Consider the following 13,612-nt stretch of genomic DNA (forward strand, 5'->3'; position numbering starts at 1 on the left):
GGGGGAGAGAGAGAGAGACAGGGGGGAGAGAGAGAGACAGAGACAGGGGGAGAGAGAGACATGGGGAGAGAGAGACATGGGGGGGAGAGAGAGAGAGACATGGGGGGGAAGAGAGAGAGAGACATGGGGGGAGAGAGAGAGACATGGGGGAGAGAGAGAGAGACATGGGGGGAGAGAGAGAGAGACATGGGGGGGGGGGAGAGAGAGAGACATGGGGGGGGAGAGAAAGAGACATGGGGGGGGAGAGAAAGAGACATGGGGGGGGGAGAGAGACATGGGGGGGGGGGGAGAGAGACATGGGGGGGGGGAGAGAGAGAGACATGGGGGGGAGAGAGAGAGAGAGACATGGGGGGGAGAGAGAGAGAGAGACATGGGGGGAGAGAGAGAGAGAGACATGGGGAGAGAGAGAGAGAGAGATGGGGAGAGAGAGACAGACAGGGGGAGAGAGAGACAGACAGGGGGAGAGAGAGACAGACAGGGAGAGAGAGACAGACAGGGGGAGAGAGAGACAGACAGGGGGAGAGAGAGACAGACAGGGGGAGAGAGAGACAGACAGGGGGAGAGAGAGACAGACCGGGGGAGAGAGAGACAGACAGGGGGAGAGAGAGACAGACCGGGGGAGAGAGAGACAGACAGGGGGAGAGAGAGACAGACAGGGGGAGAGAGACAGACAGGGGGAGAGAGAGACAGACAGGGGGAGAGAGAGACAGACAGGGGGAGAGAGACACAGACAGGGGGAGAGAGACACAGACAGGGGGAGAGAGAGACACAGACAGGGGGAGAGAGAGACAGACAGGGGGAGAGAGAGGCAGCGAGACAGGGGGGGAGAGAGGCAGCGAGACAGGGGGGGAGGAGAGAGAGAGAGAGTGAGAGAGACAGGAGAGAGAGAGAGAGCGAGAGACAGGGAGAGAGAGCGAGAGACAGGGAGAGAGAGCGAGAGACAGCGAGAGAGAGATAGAGAGACGGGGGGGGGAGCGAGCGAGAGACGGGGGGGGGAGCGAGCGAGAGACGGGGGGGGGAGCGAGCGAGAGACGGGGGGGGAGCGAGCGAGAGACGGGGGGGGAGCAAGCGAGAGACGGGGGGGGAGCGAGCGAGAGACGGGGGGGGAGCGAGCGAGAGAGACGGGGGGGAGCGAGCGAGAGACGGGGGGGAGCGAGCGAGAGACGGGAGGGGGAGCGAGCGAGAGACGGGGGGGGAGCGAGCGAGAGACGGGGGGGGAGCGAGCGGGGAGCGAGCGAGAGACGGGGGGGGAGCGAGCGAGAGACGGGGGGGAGCGAGCGAGAGACGGGGGGGAGCGAGCGAGAGACGGGGGGGAGCGAGCGAGAGACGGGGGGGAGCGAGCGAGAGACGGGGGGGAGCGAGCGAGAGACGGGGGGGAGCGAGCGAGAGACGGGGGGGAGCGAGCGAGAGACGGGGGGGAGCGAGCGAGAGACGGGGGGAGCGAGCGAGAGACGGGGGGGGCGAGCGAGAGACGGGGGGAGCGAGCGGGGAGCGAGCGAGAGACGGGGGGGGAGCGAGCGGGGAGCGAGCGAGAGACGGGGGGGAGCGAGCGGGGAGCGAGCGAGAGACGGGGGGGAGCGAGCGAGAGACGGGGGGAGCGAGCAAGAGACGGGGGAGCAAGCGAGAGACGGGGAGGAGAGAGAGAGAGAGACGGGGGAGAGAGAGAGAGAGAGACGGGGAGAGAGAGAGACGGTGAGAGAGAGAGAGAGAGAGACGGGGGGGAGAGAGAGAGAGAGACGGGGGGGGAGAGAGAGAGACGGGGGGGAGAGAGAGAGAGAGACGGGGGGGAGCGAGCGGGGAGCGAGCGAGAGACGAGGGGGAGCGAGCGGGGAGCGAGCGAGAGACGGGGGGAGCGAGCGAGCGAGAGAGCGGGGGAGCGAGCGAGAGACGGGGGGAGCGAGCGAGAGACGGGGGGAGCGAGCGAGAGAGAGAGACGGGAGAGAGAGAGAGACGGGGAGAGAGAGAGAGACGGGGGAGAGAGAGAGACGGGTGAGAGAGAGAGAGAGAGACGGGGGGAGAGAGAGAGAGAGACGGGGGGGGGGAGAGAGAGAGAAGAGAGACGGGGGGGGGAGAGAGAGAGAGACGGGGGGAGAGAGAGAGAAGAGAAACGGGGGGGAGAGAGAGAGAGAGAGACGGGGGGGAGAGAGAGAGAGAGACGGGGGGGAGAGAGAGAGAGAGAGACGGGGGGGGAGAGAGAGAGAGAGACGGGGGGGAGAGAGAGAGAGAGACGGGGGGGAGAGAGAGAGAGAGAGACGGGGGGGAGAGAGAGAGAGAGAGACGGGGGGGAGAGAGAGAGAGAGACGGGGGGGAGAGAGAGAGAGAGACGGAGGGGGGAGAGAGAGAGAGAGACGGGGGGAGAGAGAGAGAGAGACGGGGGGGGAGAGAGAGAGAGAGAGACGGGGGGGAGAGAGAGAGAGAGACGGGGGGGAGAGAGAGAGAGAGAGACGGGGGGGAGAGAGAGAGAGAGACGGGGGGGAGAGAGAGAGAGAGACGGGGGGAGAGAGAGAGAGAGAGACGGGGGGAGAGAGAGAGAGAGACGGGGGGGAGAGAGAGAGAGACGGGGGGAGAGAGAGAGAGAGAGACGGGGGGGGGGGAGAGAGAGATACATGGGGGGAGAGAGAGAGAGAGAGAGAGAGACATGGGGGGGGGAGAGCGAGAGAGAGACATGGTGGAAGAGAGAGAGAGACATGGTGGAAGAGAGAGAGAGACATGGTGGAAGAGAGAGAGACATGGGGGGAGAGAGAGAGAGAGAGACATGGGGGGGGAGAGAGAGAGAGACAGACATGGGGGGGGAGAGAGAGAGAGAGACATGGGGGGGGAGAGAGAGATACATGGGGGGAGAGAGAGAGAGAGAGAGAGACAGACATGGGGGGGAGGAGAGAGAGAGAGACATGGGGGGGAGAGAGACATGGAGAGAGAGAGAGAGAGAGAGAGAGAGAGAGAGAGACAGGGAGAGAGAGAGAGACAGGGAGAGAGAGAGAGAGAGAGAGAGAGAGACGGAGAGAGAGAGAGAGAGAGAGACAGGGAGAGAGAGAGAGAGACAGGGAGAGAGAGAGAGACAGGGAGAGAGAGAGAGGGAGAGAGAGAGACAGGGAGAGAGAGAGACAGGGAGAGGGAGAGGGAGAGAGAGAGACAGGGAGAGGGAGAGAGAGAGACAGGGAGAGGGAGAGAGAGAGACAGGGAGAGAGAGAGAGATAGACAGACAGGGAGAGAATCAGGGGGAGAGAGAGAATCAGAGGGAGAGAGAGAGAGAGACAAAGAGAGAGACAAGGAGAGAGAGAGAGAGAGAGAGAGAGAGAGATCGAGATCTGATGTCAGGAGAGACTGCAAGCCAGAGACAGAGATCTGGATATACAAGGAATGGGTGAGCAGGCAGATGGGATCTTAGAAGCAGTAGACTGGGGGACAGGTTGTGAGCAATGCATAGCCAGATACACAAGTGGAGCTGGAGCAGTGAGGGGAGTACAGGAAGTTAGAGGCAGAGGTTCGGGATGAAGAAATATATGGGGGCGGGTAGTAACGAGTGCTGAGCGGGATTTTAAATAATTGATCAGGACAGCTTTCTGTACTGGACAGTCTGGGTTGTAGCAAGTGCGGTGACAAACACATGCAATGGGGACAGGAATGTGGCCAGTAACTGTGAGCGGCCTCGTATTACCTGAAGGAGCACCAAGGTTTTCAGAGCGGTGGAGGCAGCGAGTCAGTGTGGAAACACCACAAATACGGCAGGGACTCAAACCCCAATCAGCAGAGAAACAGAGACACGCTTCACTCAATGCAACCCCCCGCCCCTCCTCCCCGGGTACACCCTGTCCTGATGTTTAACCTACCCGCACACAGAGGGGCGAGTGAGGGAAGCCCACCGACATAGAAACATAGAAAATAGGAGCAGGGGTCGGCCATTTGACCCCTCGAGCCTGCTCCGCCATTCAATATCATGGCTGATCTGATCATGGACTCAGCTCCACTTCCCTGCCCGTTCCCCATAACTCTTTACTCCCTTATCGCTCAAAAATCTGTCTATCTCCGCCTTAAATATATTCAATGACCCAGCCTCCACAGCTCTCTGGGGCAGAGAGTTCCACAGATTTACAACCCTCTGAGAAGAAATTTCTCCTCATCTCAATTTTAAATGGGCGGCCCCTTATTCTGAGACTATGCCCCCTCGGTCTAGTCTCTCCCATGAGGGGAAATATCCTTTCTGCATCTACCCTGTTAAGCCCACTCAGAATCTTATACGTTTCAATAAGATTAGAAACATAGAAAATAGGTGCAGGAGTAGGCCATTCGGCCCTTCGAGCCTGCACCACCATTCAATAAGATCATGGCTGATCATTCACCTCAGTACCCCGTTCCTGCTTTCTCTCCATACCCCTTCATACCTTTGGCCGTAAGGGCCACATCTAACTCCCTTTTGAATATATCTAACGAACTGGCCTTAACAACTTTCTGCGGTAGAGAATTCCACAGGTTAACCACTCTCTGAGTGAAGAAGTTTCTCCTCATCTCAGTCAGATGAGTTTGCAGATGATACTAAAATAGGCCGTGTGGTTGATAATGAAGAAGAAAGCTGTAGACTGCAGGAAGATATCAATGGACTGGTCAGGCGAGTAGAACAGTGGCAAATGGAATTCAATCTGGAGAAAAGTGTGAGGTAATGCATTTGGGGAGTCTAAGTCTTCTAAACTCCAATGAGTATAGGCCCAACCTTTCCTCAAAAGACAACCCCTTCATCTCCAGAATCAACCGAGTGAACCTTCTCTGAACTGCCTCCAGTGCAAGTATATCCTTCCTTAAATAAGGAGACCAAAACTGTACGCAATACTCCAGGTGTAGCAGGGCTTCTCTGCTTTTATACTCCATCCTCCTTGCAATAAAGGCCAACATTCCATTTGCCTTCCTGATTACTTGCTGAACCTGAATACTAACTTTGTGTTTCATGTACAGGGACCCCTAGGTCCCTCTGTACCTCAGCATTTTGTAATCTCTCGCCATTTAAATAATAATTAGCTTTTTTATTTTTCTTACCAAAGTGGATAACCTCACATTTTGCCACATTATACTTCATCTGCCAAATTTTTGCCCACTCACATAGCCTATTGTATCATCAGCAAACTTGGCTACATTACATTCGATTCCTTCATCCAAGTCATTAATATAGATTGTAAATAGTTGAGGCCCCAGCACTGATCTCTGCAGCACCCCACTAGTTATAGTTTGCCAACTGAAAAATTACTCATTTATCCTGACTCTCTGTTAGTTAGCTAATCCTCTATCCATATATTATCCCCAAACCCATGAACTTTTATCTTGTGCAGTAACCTTTTATGTGGCGCCTTATTGAATGCCTTCTGGAAATCCAAATACATCACATCCACTGGTTCCCCTTTATCCATCCTGTTTGTTACATCCTCAAAGAACTCCAGCAAATTTATGAAACATGATTTCCCTTTCATAAAACCATGCTGACTCTGCTTGACTGCATTATGATTTTCTAAATGTCCTGCTACTGCTTCCTTAATAATGGACTCTAGCATTTTCCCAACGACAGATGTTAGGCTAACTGATCTATAGTTTCCTGCTTTCTGTCTCTCTCCTTTCTTAAATAAGAGGGTTACATTTTCGGTTTTCCAATCTGCTGGGACCTCCCCAGAATCCAGGGAATTTTGGTAGATTACAACCAATGCATCCACTATTTCTGCAGCCACTTCTTTTAAGGCACAAGGACACAGGCCATCAGGTCCAGGGGACGTCCACCTTTAGTCTCATTTGTTTGCCTAGTACTTTTTCTCCAGTGATAGTGATTGTTTTAAGTTCCCTCTCCCCCTCTCGCCCCTTGATTACCAATTATTGGGATGCTTTTAGTGTCTTCTATCGTGAAGACCGATACAAAATATTTGTTCAGAGTCTCCGCCATTTGTTTCCGATTATTACTTCCCCAGTCCCATTCTCTAAGGGACCAACGTTTACTTTAGCTACTCGCTTCTATTTTATATACCTGTAGAAGCTCTTACTGTCTGTTTTTATATATCTTGTTAGTTTACTCTCATAATCTATCTTCTCTCTATCATGTTTTTAGTCGTTCTTTGCTTATTTCTAAAAATTTCCCACTCCTCTGGCCTTCTACTTTCATTGGCAACATTGCATGCCTTTGTTTTCATAGAAACATAGAAAATAGGTGCAGGAGTAGGCCATTCGAGCCTGCACCACCATTCAATAAGATCATGGCTGATCATTCACCTCAGTACCCCTTCCCTGCTTTCTCTCCATACCCCTTGATCCCTTTAGCCGTAAGGGCCATATCTAACTCCCTCTTGAATATATCCAATGAACTGCCATCAACAACTCTCTGCGGCAGGGAATTCCACAGGTTAACAACTCTCTGAGTGAAGAAGTTTCTCCTCATCTCAGTCCTAAATGGCCTACCCCTTATCCAAAGACTGTGTCCCCTGGTTCTGTACTTCCCCAACATTGGGAACATTCTTCCTGCATCTAACCTTTCCAGTCCCAACAGAATCTTATATGTTTCTATGAGATCCCTTCTCATCCTTCTAAACTCCAGTGTATAAAGGCCCAGTTGATCCAGTCTCTCCTCAAATGTTAGTCCAACCATCCCGGGAATCAGTCTGGTGAACCTTCGCTGCTCTCCCTCAATAGCAAGAACGTCCTTCCTCAGATTAGGAGACCAAAACTGAACACAATATTCAAGGTGAGGCCTCACCAAGGCCCTGTACAACTGCAGTAAGACCTCCCTGCTCCTATACTCAGCTATGAAGGCCAACATACCATTTGCCTTCTTCACCGCCTGCTGTACCTGCATGCCAACTTTCAATGACTGATGAACCATGACACCCAGGTCTCGTTGCACCTCCCCTTTTCCTAATCTGCCGCCATTCAGATAATATTCTGCCTTCGTGTTTTTGCCCCCAAAGTGGATAACCTATCATTTATCCACATTATACTGCATCTGCCATGCATTTGCCCATTCACCTAATCTGTCCAAGTCACCCTGCAGCCTCTTAGCATCCTCCTCACAGCTCACACTGCCACCCAGCTTAGTGTCATCTGCAAACTTGGAGACATTACACTCAATTCCTTCATCTAAATCATTAATGTATATTGTAAAGAGCTGGGGTTCCAGCACTGAGCCCTGCGGCACCCCACTAGTCACTGCCTGCCATTCTGAAAAGGACCCATTTATCCCGACTCTCTGTTTCCTGTCTGCCAACCAGTTCTCTATCCATGTCAGTACATTACTCCCAACACCATGTGCTTTGATCTTGCACACCAATCTCTTGTGTGGGACCTTGTCAAAAGCCTTTTGAAAGTCCAAATACACCACATTCACTGGTTCTCCCTTGTCCACTCTACTAGTTACATCCTCAAAAAATTCCAGAAGATTTGTCAAGCATGATTTCCCTTTCATAAATTCATGCTGACTTAGACCGATCCTGTCACAGCTTTCCAAATGCACTGTTATTTCATCTTTAATAACTGATTCCAACATTTTCCCCACTACTGATGTCAGGATAACCGGTCTATAATTACCCATTTTCTTTCTCCCTCCTTTTTAAAAAAGTGGTGTTACATTAGCTACCCTCCAGTCCATAGGAACTGATCCAGAGGCGATAGACTGTTGGAAAATGATCACCAATGCATCCACTATTTCTAGGGCCATTTCCTTAAGTACTCTGGGATGCAGACTATCAGGTCCTGGGGATTTATCGGCCTTCAATCAAATCAATTTCCCCAACATAATTTCCTGACTAATAAGGATATCCTTTAGTTCCTCCTTTGTCACTAGACCCTTGGTCCCCTAGTACTTCCGGAAGGTTATTTGTGTCTTCCTTCGTGAAGACAGAACCAAAGTATTTGTTCAACTGGTCTGCCATTTCTTTGTTCCCCATTACAAATTCACCTGAATCCAACTGCAAGGGACCTACGTTTGTCTTCACTAATCTTTTTCTCTTCACATATCGATAGAAGCTTTTGCAGTCAGTTTTTATGTTCCCTGCAAGTTTCCTCTCGTACTCTATTTTCCCTCTCTTAATTAAATCCTTTGTCCTCCTCTGCTGAATTCTAAATTTCTCCCAGTCCTCAGGTTTGCTGCTTTTTCAATTTGATACCATCCTTTACTTCCTTAGTTAGCCACGGATGGTTCATCCTTCTCTGAGAGTCTTTCTTTCTCACTGCAATATATCTTTGCTGAGAGTTATGAAATATCTTCTTAAATGTTTGCCAGTGCTTTTCTACAGTCTTACCTTTTAATCTATTTTCCCAGGCCACTTTAATCAGCTCTGCCTTCAGATCTTTGTAATTACCTTTATTTCAGTTCAAGACACGAGCTTGAGACCTAGCTTGCTCACTCTCAAACTGAATTTGAAATTCTACCATGCTATGATCACTCTTCCCCAGAGGATCCTTCACTATGAGATCATTAATTAATCCAGGCTCAGTTACACATTACCAGATCGAGAATAGTCTGCTCCCTGGTTGGTTCCACAATGTATTGTTCCAAGAAACCATCCTGCATACAATCTATGAACTCTTCCTCAAGGCTAACTTTGCCAATTTGATTTGTCCAATCAATATGAAGATTAAAATTGCCCATGATTATTGCAGTACCTTTCTTACAAGCCTCTAGTATTTCTTGATTTATACTCTGTGCTACAGTGTGGCTACTGTTTAGGGGCCTATAGACCACTCCCACCAGTGACTTCCTATCCTTATTATTTCTTATCTTCATCCAAACTGATTCTACATCTTGATCTTCTGAACCAATATCATTTCTCACTACTGCACCGATCTCAGCCTTTATTAACAGAGCTACCCACCTCCTTTTCCTTTCTGTCTATCCTTCCGAAATGTCAAATACCCCTGAATATTCAGTTCCCATCCTTGGTCACCTTGCAACCACGTCTCTGTAATGGCAATCAGATCATACCCATTTATATCTATTTCTGCTGTCAACTCATCTATCTTGTTATGAATTCTGCGTGCATTCACATATCGAGCTTTTAATTTTGTCTTGTGTATACGTTCTGTCCCTTCCTTTCACACTCTGGTTATCATTACTCCTATTACTAGCCAACCATCCGACATCAGCCCAACACATCATGCCACTGACCCCAGGGACTCGACCCTACCCAATCCAGTCCACCCTCTGAACAAACAACGTCCTGACACAATCTCTCTACAACAATGACTACACCACTTGTTCCACCTGGACCTCTCCCTCTGGCCTATTACCCTCTCTAAATCTTTTCATTGAGAACTGCTGGTGTGACATCGGCCGTCTCAATTTCTCTGCTCCTCTCACTCACTCCAACCTACCTCCCTCTGAACTTGCAGCACTCCACTCGCTCAGATCCAACCCCAACCTTGTCATTAAACCTGCTGACAAGGGTGGCACTGATGTTGTTTGGCGAACCGACCTCTACCTCGCGGAGGCTGATCGCCAACTCTCTGACAGCTACTTCTACCTCCCCCTGGACCATGACCCCACTACCGAACATCAAGCCATAATTTCCCAGACCGTCACTGACCTCACCTCCTCTGGAGATCTTCCCTCCACAGCCACCAACCTCACAGTTCCCCAACCCCGCACAGCCCGCTTCTATCTCCTTGCCAAATCCATAAACAGGACTGCCCCGGTAAACCCATCACCTCATACACACAAGAACAGGAGGAAGCCATTCAGCCCCTCGAGCCTGTTCCGCCATTCAATTAGATCATGGCTGATCTGTACCTTAACTCCATCCACCTACCATGGCAAGTTGGATCCAAAATTAGCTCAGAGGCAGGAAGAAAAGACTAATGGTTGATGGATGTTTTTGTGACTGGAAGGCTGCATCCAGTGGGGTTCTGCAGGGTTCAGTACTGGTGCCTTGCTTTCTGCGGTATATATCAATGATTTAGACTTGAATGTAGGGGGTATGATTAAAAAGAGTGCAGATGATACTAAAATTGGCCATGAGGCAAGAAGAAAGCTGCAGACTGCAGGAGGACATCAATGAACTGGTCAGGTGGGCAGAACAGTGGCCAATGGAATTCAATCCTGAGAAGTGTGAGGTAATGCATTGGGGGGGGGGGGGGGGGGTAACAAAGCAAGGGAATACACAATAAATGATAGAACACTGAGAAATGTAGAGGAACAAAGGAACCTTGGAGTGCATGTCCACAGATCCCTGAAGGTAGCATCATCATCATAGGCAGTCCCTCGAAACGAGGATGACTTGCTTCCACGCCAAAAAAAAGGATGAGTTCACAGGTGTTTCGAATGAAGATCCCGAACTAATTCCTGAAGGGTGGAAGATGCCTGTGTGTGGATTTTTTAAACATGGGGTGGCCGTTGCACACCAGCCACCACACGGGCTTGACAGAGCTAGGTCTTGGTCCAGTGGCAAGGATTACCCAACACAACTGAAGACCAGCTCTGCTGCACGGACCTGGTGCACACACACAGCGCAGTGTGGGCTGACCCGTGCTGCCCCATGGCCCCTGGCCCCGAACTCACACCTCCCCTGGGCTCCGATCACATCCCTCCACATTCTCCCGCCGCTCCTTCGCCCCGACCTCACCGTTCCTGCTGTACCTGCCCACGTTCCAATCACCACTGGACTTCAATGACATCCCTCTTCGCTGCCATCGCCCTCCTGCACCAGCTCGCCCATGGCCACCCTCGCCGCTCCTTTTATGGCCCCGACCTGCTGTTGATGGTATCTCACAGGTCGGAGCCTCCACGCTGCTCCCTGGGCCGCACGCAGGTAGCAGGCCAGGTAGATAAGGTGGTTAAGGCGGCATACGGAATACTGGCCTTTATTAGCCGAGGCACAGAATATACGAGCAGGGTGGTTATGCCTGAACTGTATAAAACACCGGTTAGGCCACAGCTAGAGTACTGCGTGCAGTTCTGGTCACCACATTACAGGAAAGATGTGATTGCACTGGAGAGGGTATAGAGCAGATTTACAAAGTTGTTGCCTGGACTGGAGAATTTTAGCTATGAGGAAAGATTGGATAGGCTGGGTTTGTTTTCTTTGGAACAGAGGAGGCTGAGGGGAAACATTGAGGTGAATAAAATTATGAGGGGCCTAGATAGGGTGGATAGGAAGGACCTATTTCCCTTAGCAGAGAGGTCAACAACCAGAGGGCATAGATTTAGTCATTGGCAGGAGGTTTAGAGAGGATTTGAGGGGAAATATTTTAACCCAGAGGGTGGTGTGGGTCTGGAACTGACGGCCTGAAAGGGTGGTAGAGGCAGAAACCCTCACCACATTTAAAAAGTACTTGGATATGCACTTGAAGTGCCGTAACTTACAGGGCTATGGACCAAGAACTGGAAAGTGGGATTAGGCTGGGTAGCTCTTTGTTGGCCGGCATGGAATTGATGGGCCGAAATGGCCTCCTTCCTTGCTGTAAATTTCTATGATTCTAGGAACATCCTCAGTCACTGGGACGATGCAGGGGAAATGCTGCACTGTCCTTTCTATATTAATAGCATCAAAACTTAAGGCTCAATTGGAAGAAGCTTATAAATTGAAGATTCAAGGACAAAATCATACGACTGCACCAAGGAGGTCAGGCAATGCGGCTGCAGATGAAAATGACAGGACCTCCAGCATTAACTCTGCACTTATTACTATTGTCACCAACCTATTGCATTACTACAGGCGTACCAGGAAATATGCATCCCCATAATTGCTACATAACCAGGCCTATGTAACGATGCGAGGTTTCCTGTGTCCATTTGCGTGTGCACTGTGGCTGCTGCTCCAGACCCGAGCCGTTCACTTCGATTTCCACTCTTTCTCCCCCTTTTGCTTTACTCTCTCTCCCTCCCTGACCGCTCTCTCCTGTGGCCATGCCTCCTTTAATCTCTCCTCTCGCGGACACTCTGCCCTCCCGAATCCCTACCCCAACCCTCCATTACTCTTCGACCTTCCTACTCTCCTGCCGCTGTCCCAGGCTCGACTCCCTCCTCGATCAGCCTACAGCTTCCCTATGGGTCTCTCTCGGCATCCTTCAAAGGGCCCCCCATGGCACTCGTCACTGTCTCCTCACGAGCAGCAACCCCAACTGTCCCATCCTCCTCTCTCACCGACCTTCCCGCCCAGCGCGCCCACGTGGGTGGGGCTAACCTTGCCAATCTCCTCCCCTGTGGGCACAGGCAGTGGGGCAGCCATCACCGACCCTCTCCGCATCTCCCTCCAGAATGTCCATTCCCTTGTGAACAAGGCCCTTGCCGTCCATGAGCTGATCGTTAATGATCGCATCGACATCATGGCCCTGACAGAAACCTGGCTGAGGGGCGATGACACCTTGGCCTTAAATGAAGCCTCCCCGTCCGGCTATACCTTCCACCACTTGCCCCGCTCAGACTGCCGTGATGGGGGGTGTGGCTCTCATCCCCAAATCACACCATGGTCTGTCCCCCTACTCCGACACTTTCTCCTCCTTATACCATCTCACCTTATTCCACCTCGCTCTCCTCTCGTTTAAAATTCTCGTTCTGTACCACCCACCCAAGCACAACAAAAATGTTTATCACCGAGATATCTTCACTGCTTTCCTCCCTCAGTCTCTGCACCGAGCAACTTCTCATCCTCGGTGATTTCAACCTCCATCTCAACTCATCATGCTCTCTCTCCTCTGAGTTCACTAGCCTCCTATCCTCCCTTAATCTCTCCCTCCATGTGAACGCCCCAACCCATATTCACGGCCCGACCCTCGACCTTGCCATCTCTCGTGGCCTCACTATTCCCATCGTGTCATTCACAGGTAAGGCCATCTCTGACCACTTCCTCGTATCGCTCTCCACCCACATCCCCAAACCCCACCTCCTTGTGTGCGCGCCCCGGGGAAAAACTCTCCCCCGACTCTCTTACAACTGCATTTATCAACTCCCAACTGTCCAGCCTTTGGCCCTCCATTCACCGTGACATTTCTGCAGCCACCGATCTGCCCAATCACACCCTCACTACCACCTTTGAAGCCCCAGTTCCTGTTAAAACCATTACTCTCTCTCACCCCGGTACAGTCCTCATCTTCACTCCCTCAAGTCCAAGGGACGCAGACTTGAATGGATATGGTAGACAGCTGGTTTAGCCATTCACTGCCAGATCTGGCTGGACTACAGAAAGCATTATCGGGTCCTACTTGCCTACCAAAACTGCTCACTATTTCAGGATCGTTCTGGAATGCAAAGATACCCCCCCCGGCTTCTATTCTCTACTGCTAACCGTCTCCTTAAACCCCTCCCCCGTCTCCACCACACTCAATCTCCAACGAGTGTGAGGAGCTCATGGACTTCCTTTATCTCAAAGATTGAGACCATCCGATCGGCTGCCTCTGTCACTTCCCTTCCTTCCCCTCGCCCACCGGGCCAAACTTCCTCTGAGACTCCCCCCTGCCCTGGCACTGAATCACATCGATCTCCAGTTTCTCTCTGATCTCCTCGCTTAACCTCTCCGAGCTCATCTTGTCCATGAGACCCACTTCCTGCTCCCTTCACCCTATTCCCACTAAACTGCTGACCACCTAACTTCCTTTTCTGGCTCCCGCGTTAGCCGACATTGTTAATAGTTCTCTCTCCTCAGGTACTGTCCCTCTC

Source organism: Pristiophorus japonicus, unplaced genomic scaffold, assembly GCF_044704955.1.
Source record: "Pristiophorus japonicus isolate sPriJap1 unplaced genomic scaffold, sPriJap1.hap1 HAP1_SCAFFOLD_274, whole genome shotgun sequence".
Classification (NCBI taxonomy): Eukaryota; Metazoa; Chordata; class Chondrichthyes; family Pristiophoridae; genus Pristiophorus; species Pristiophorus japonicus.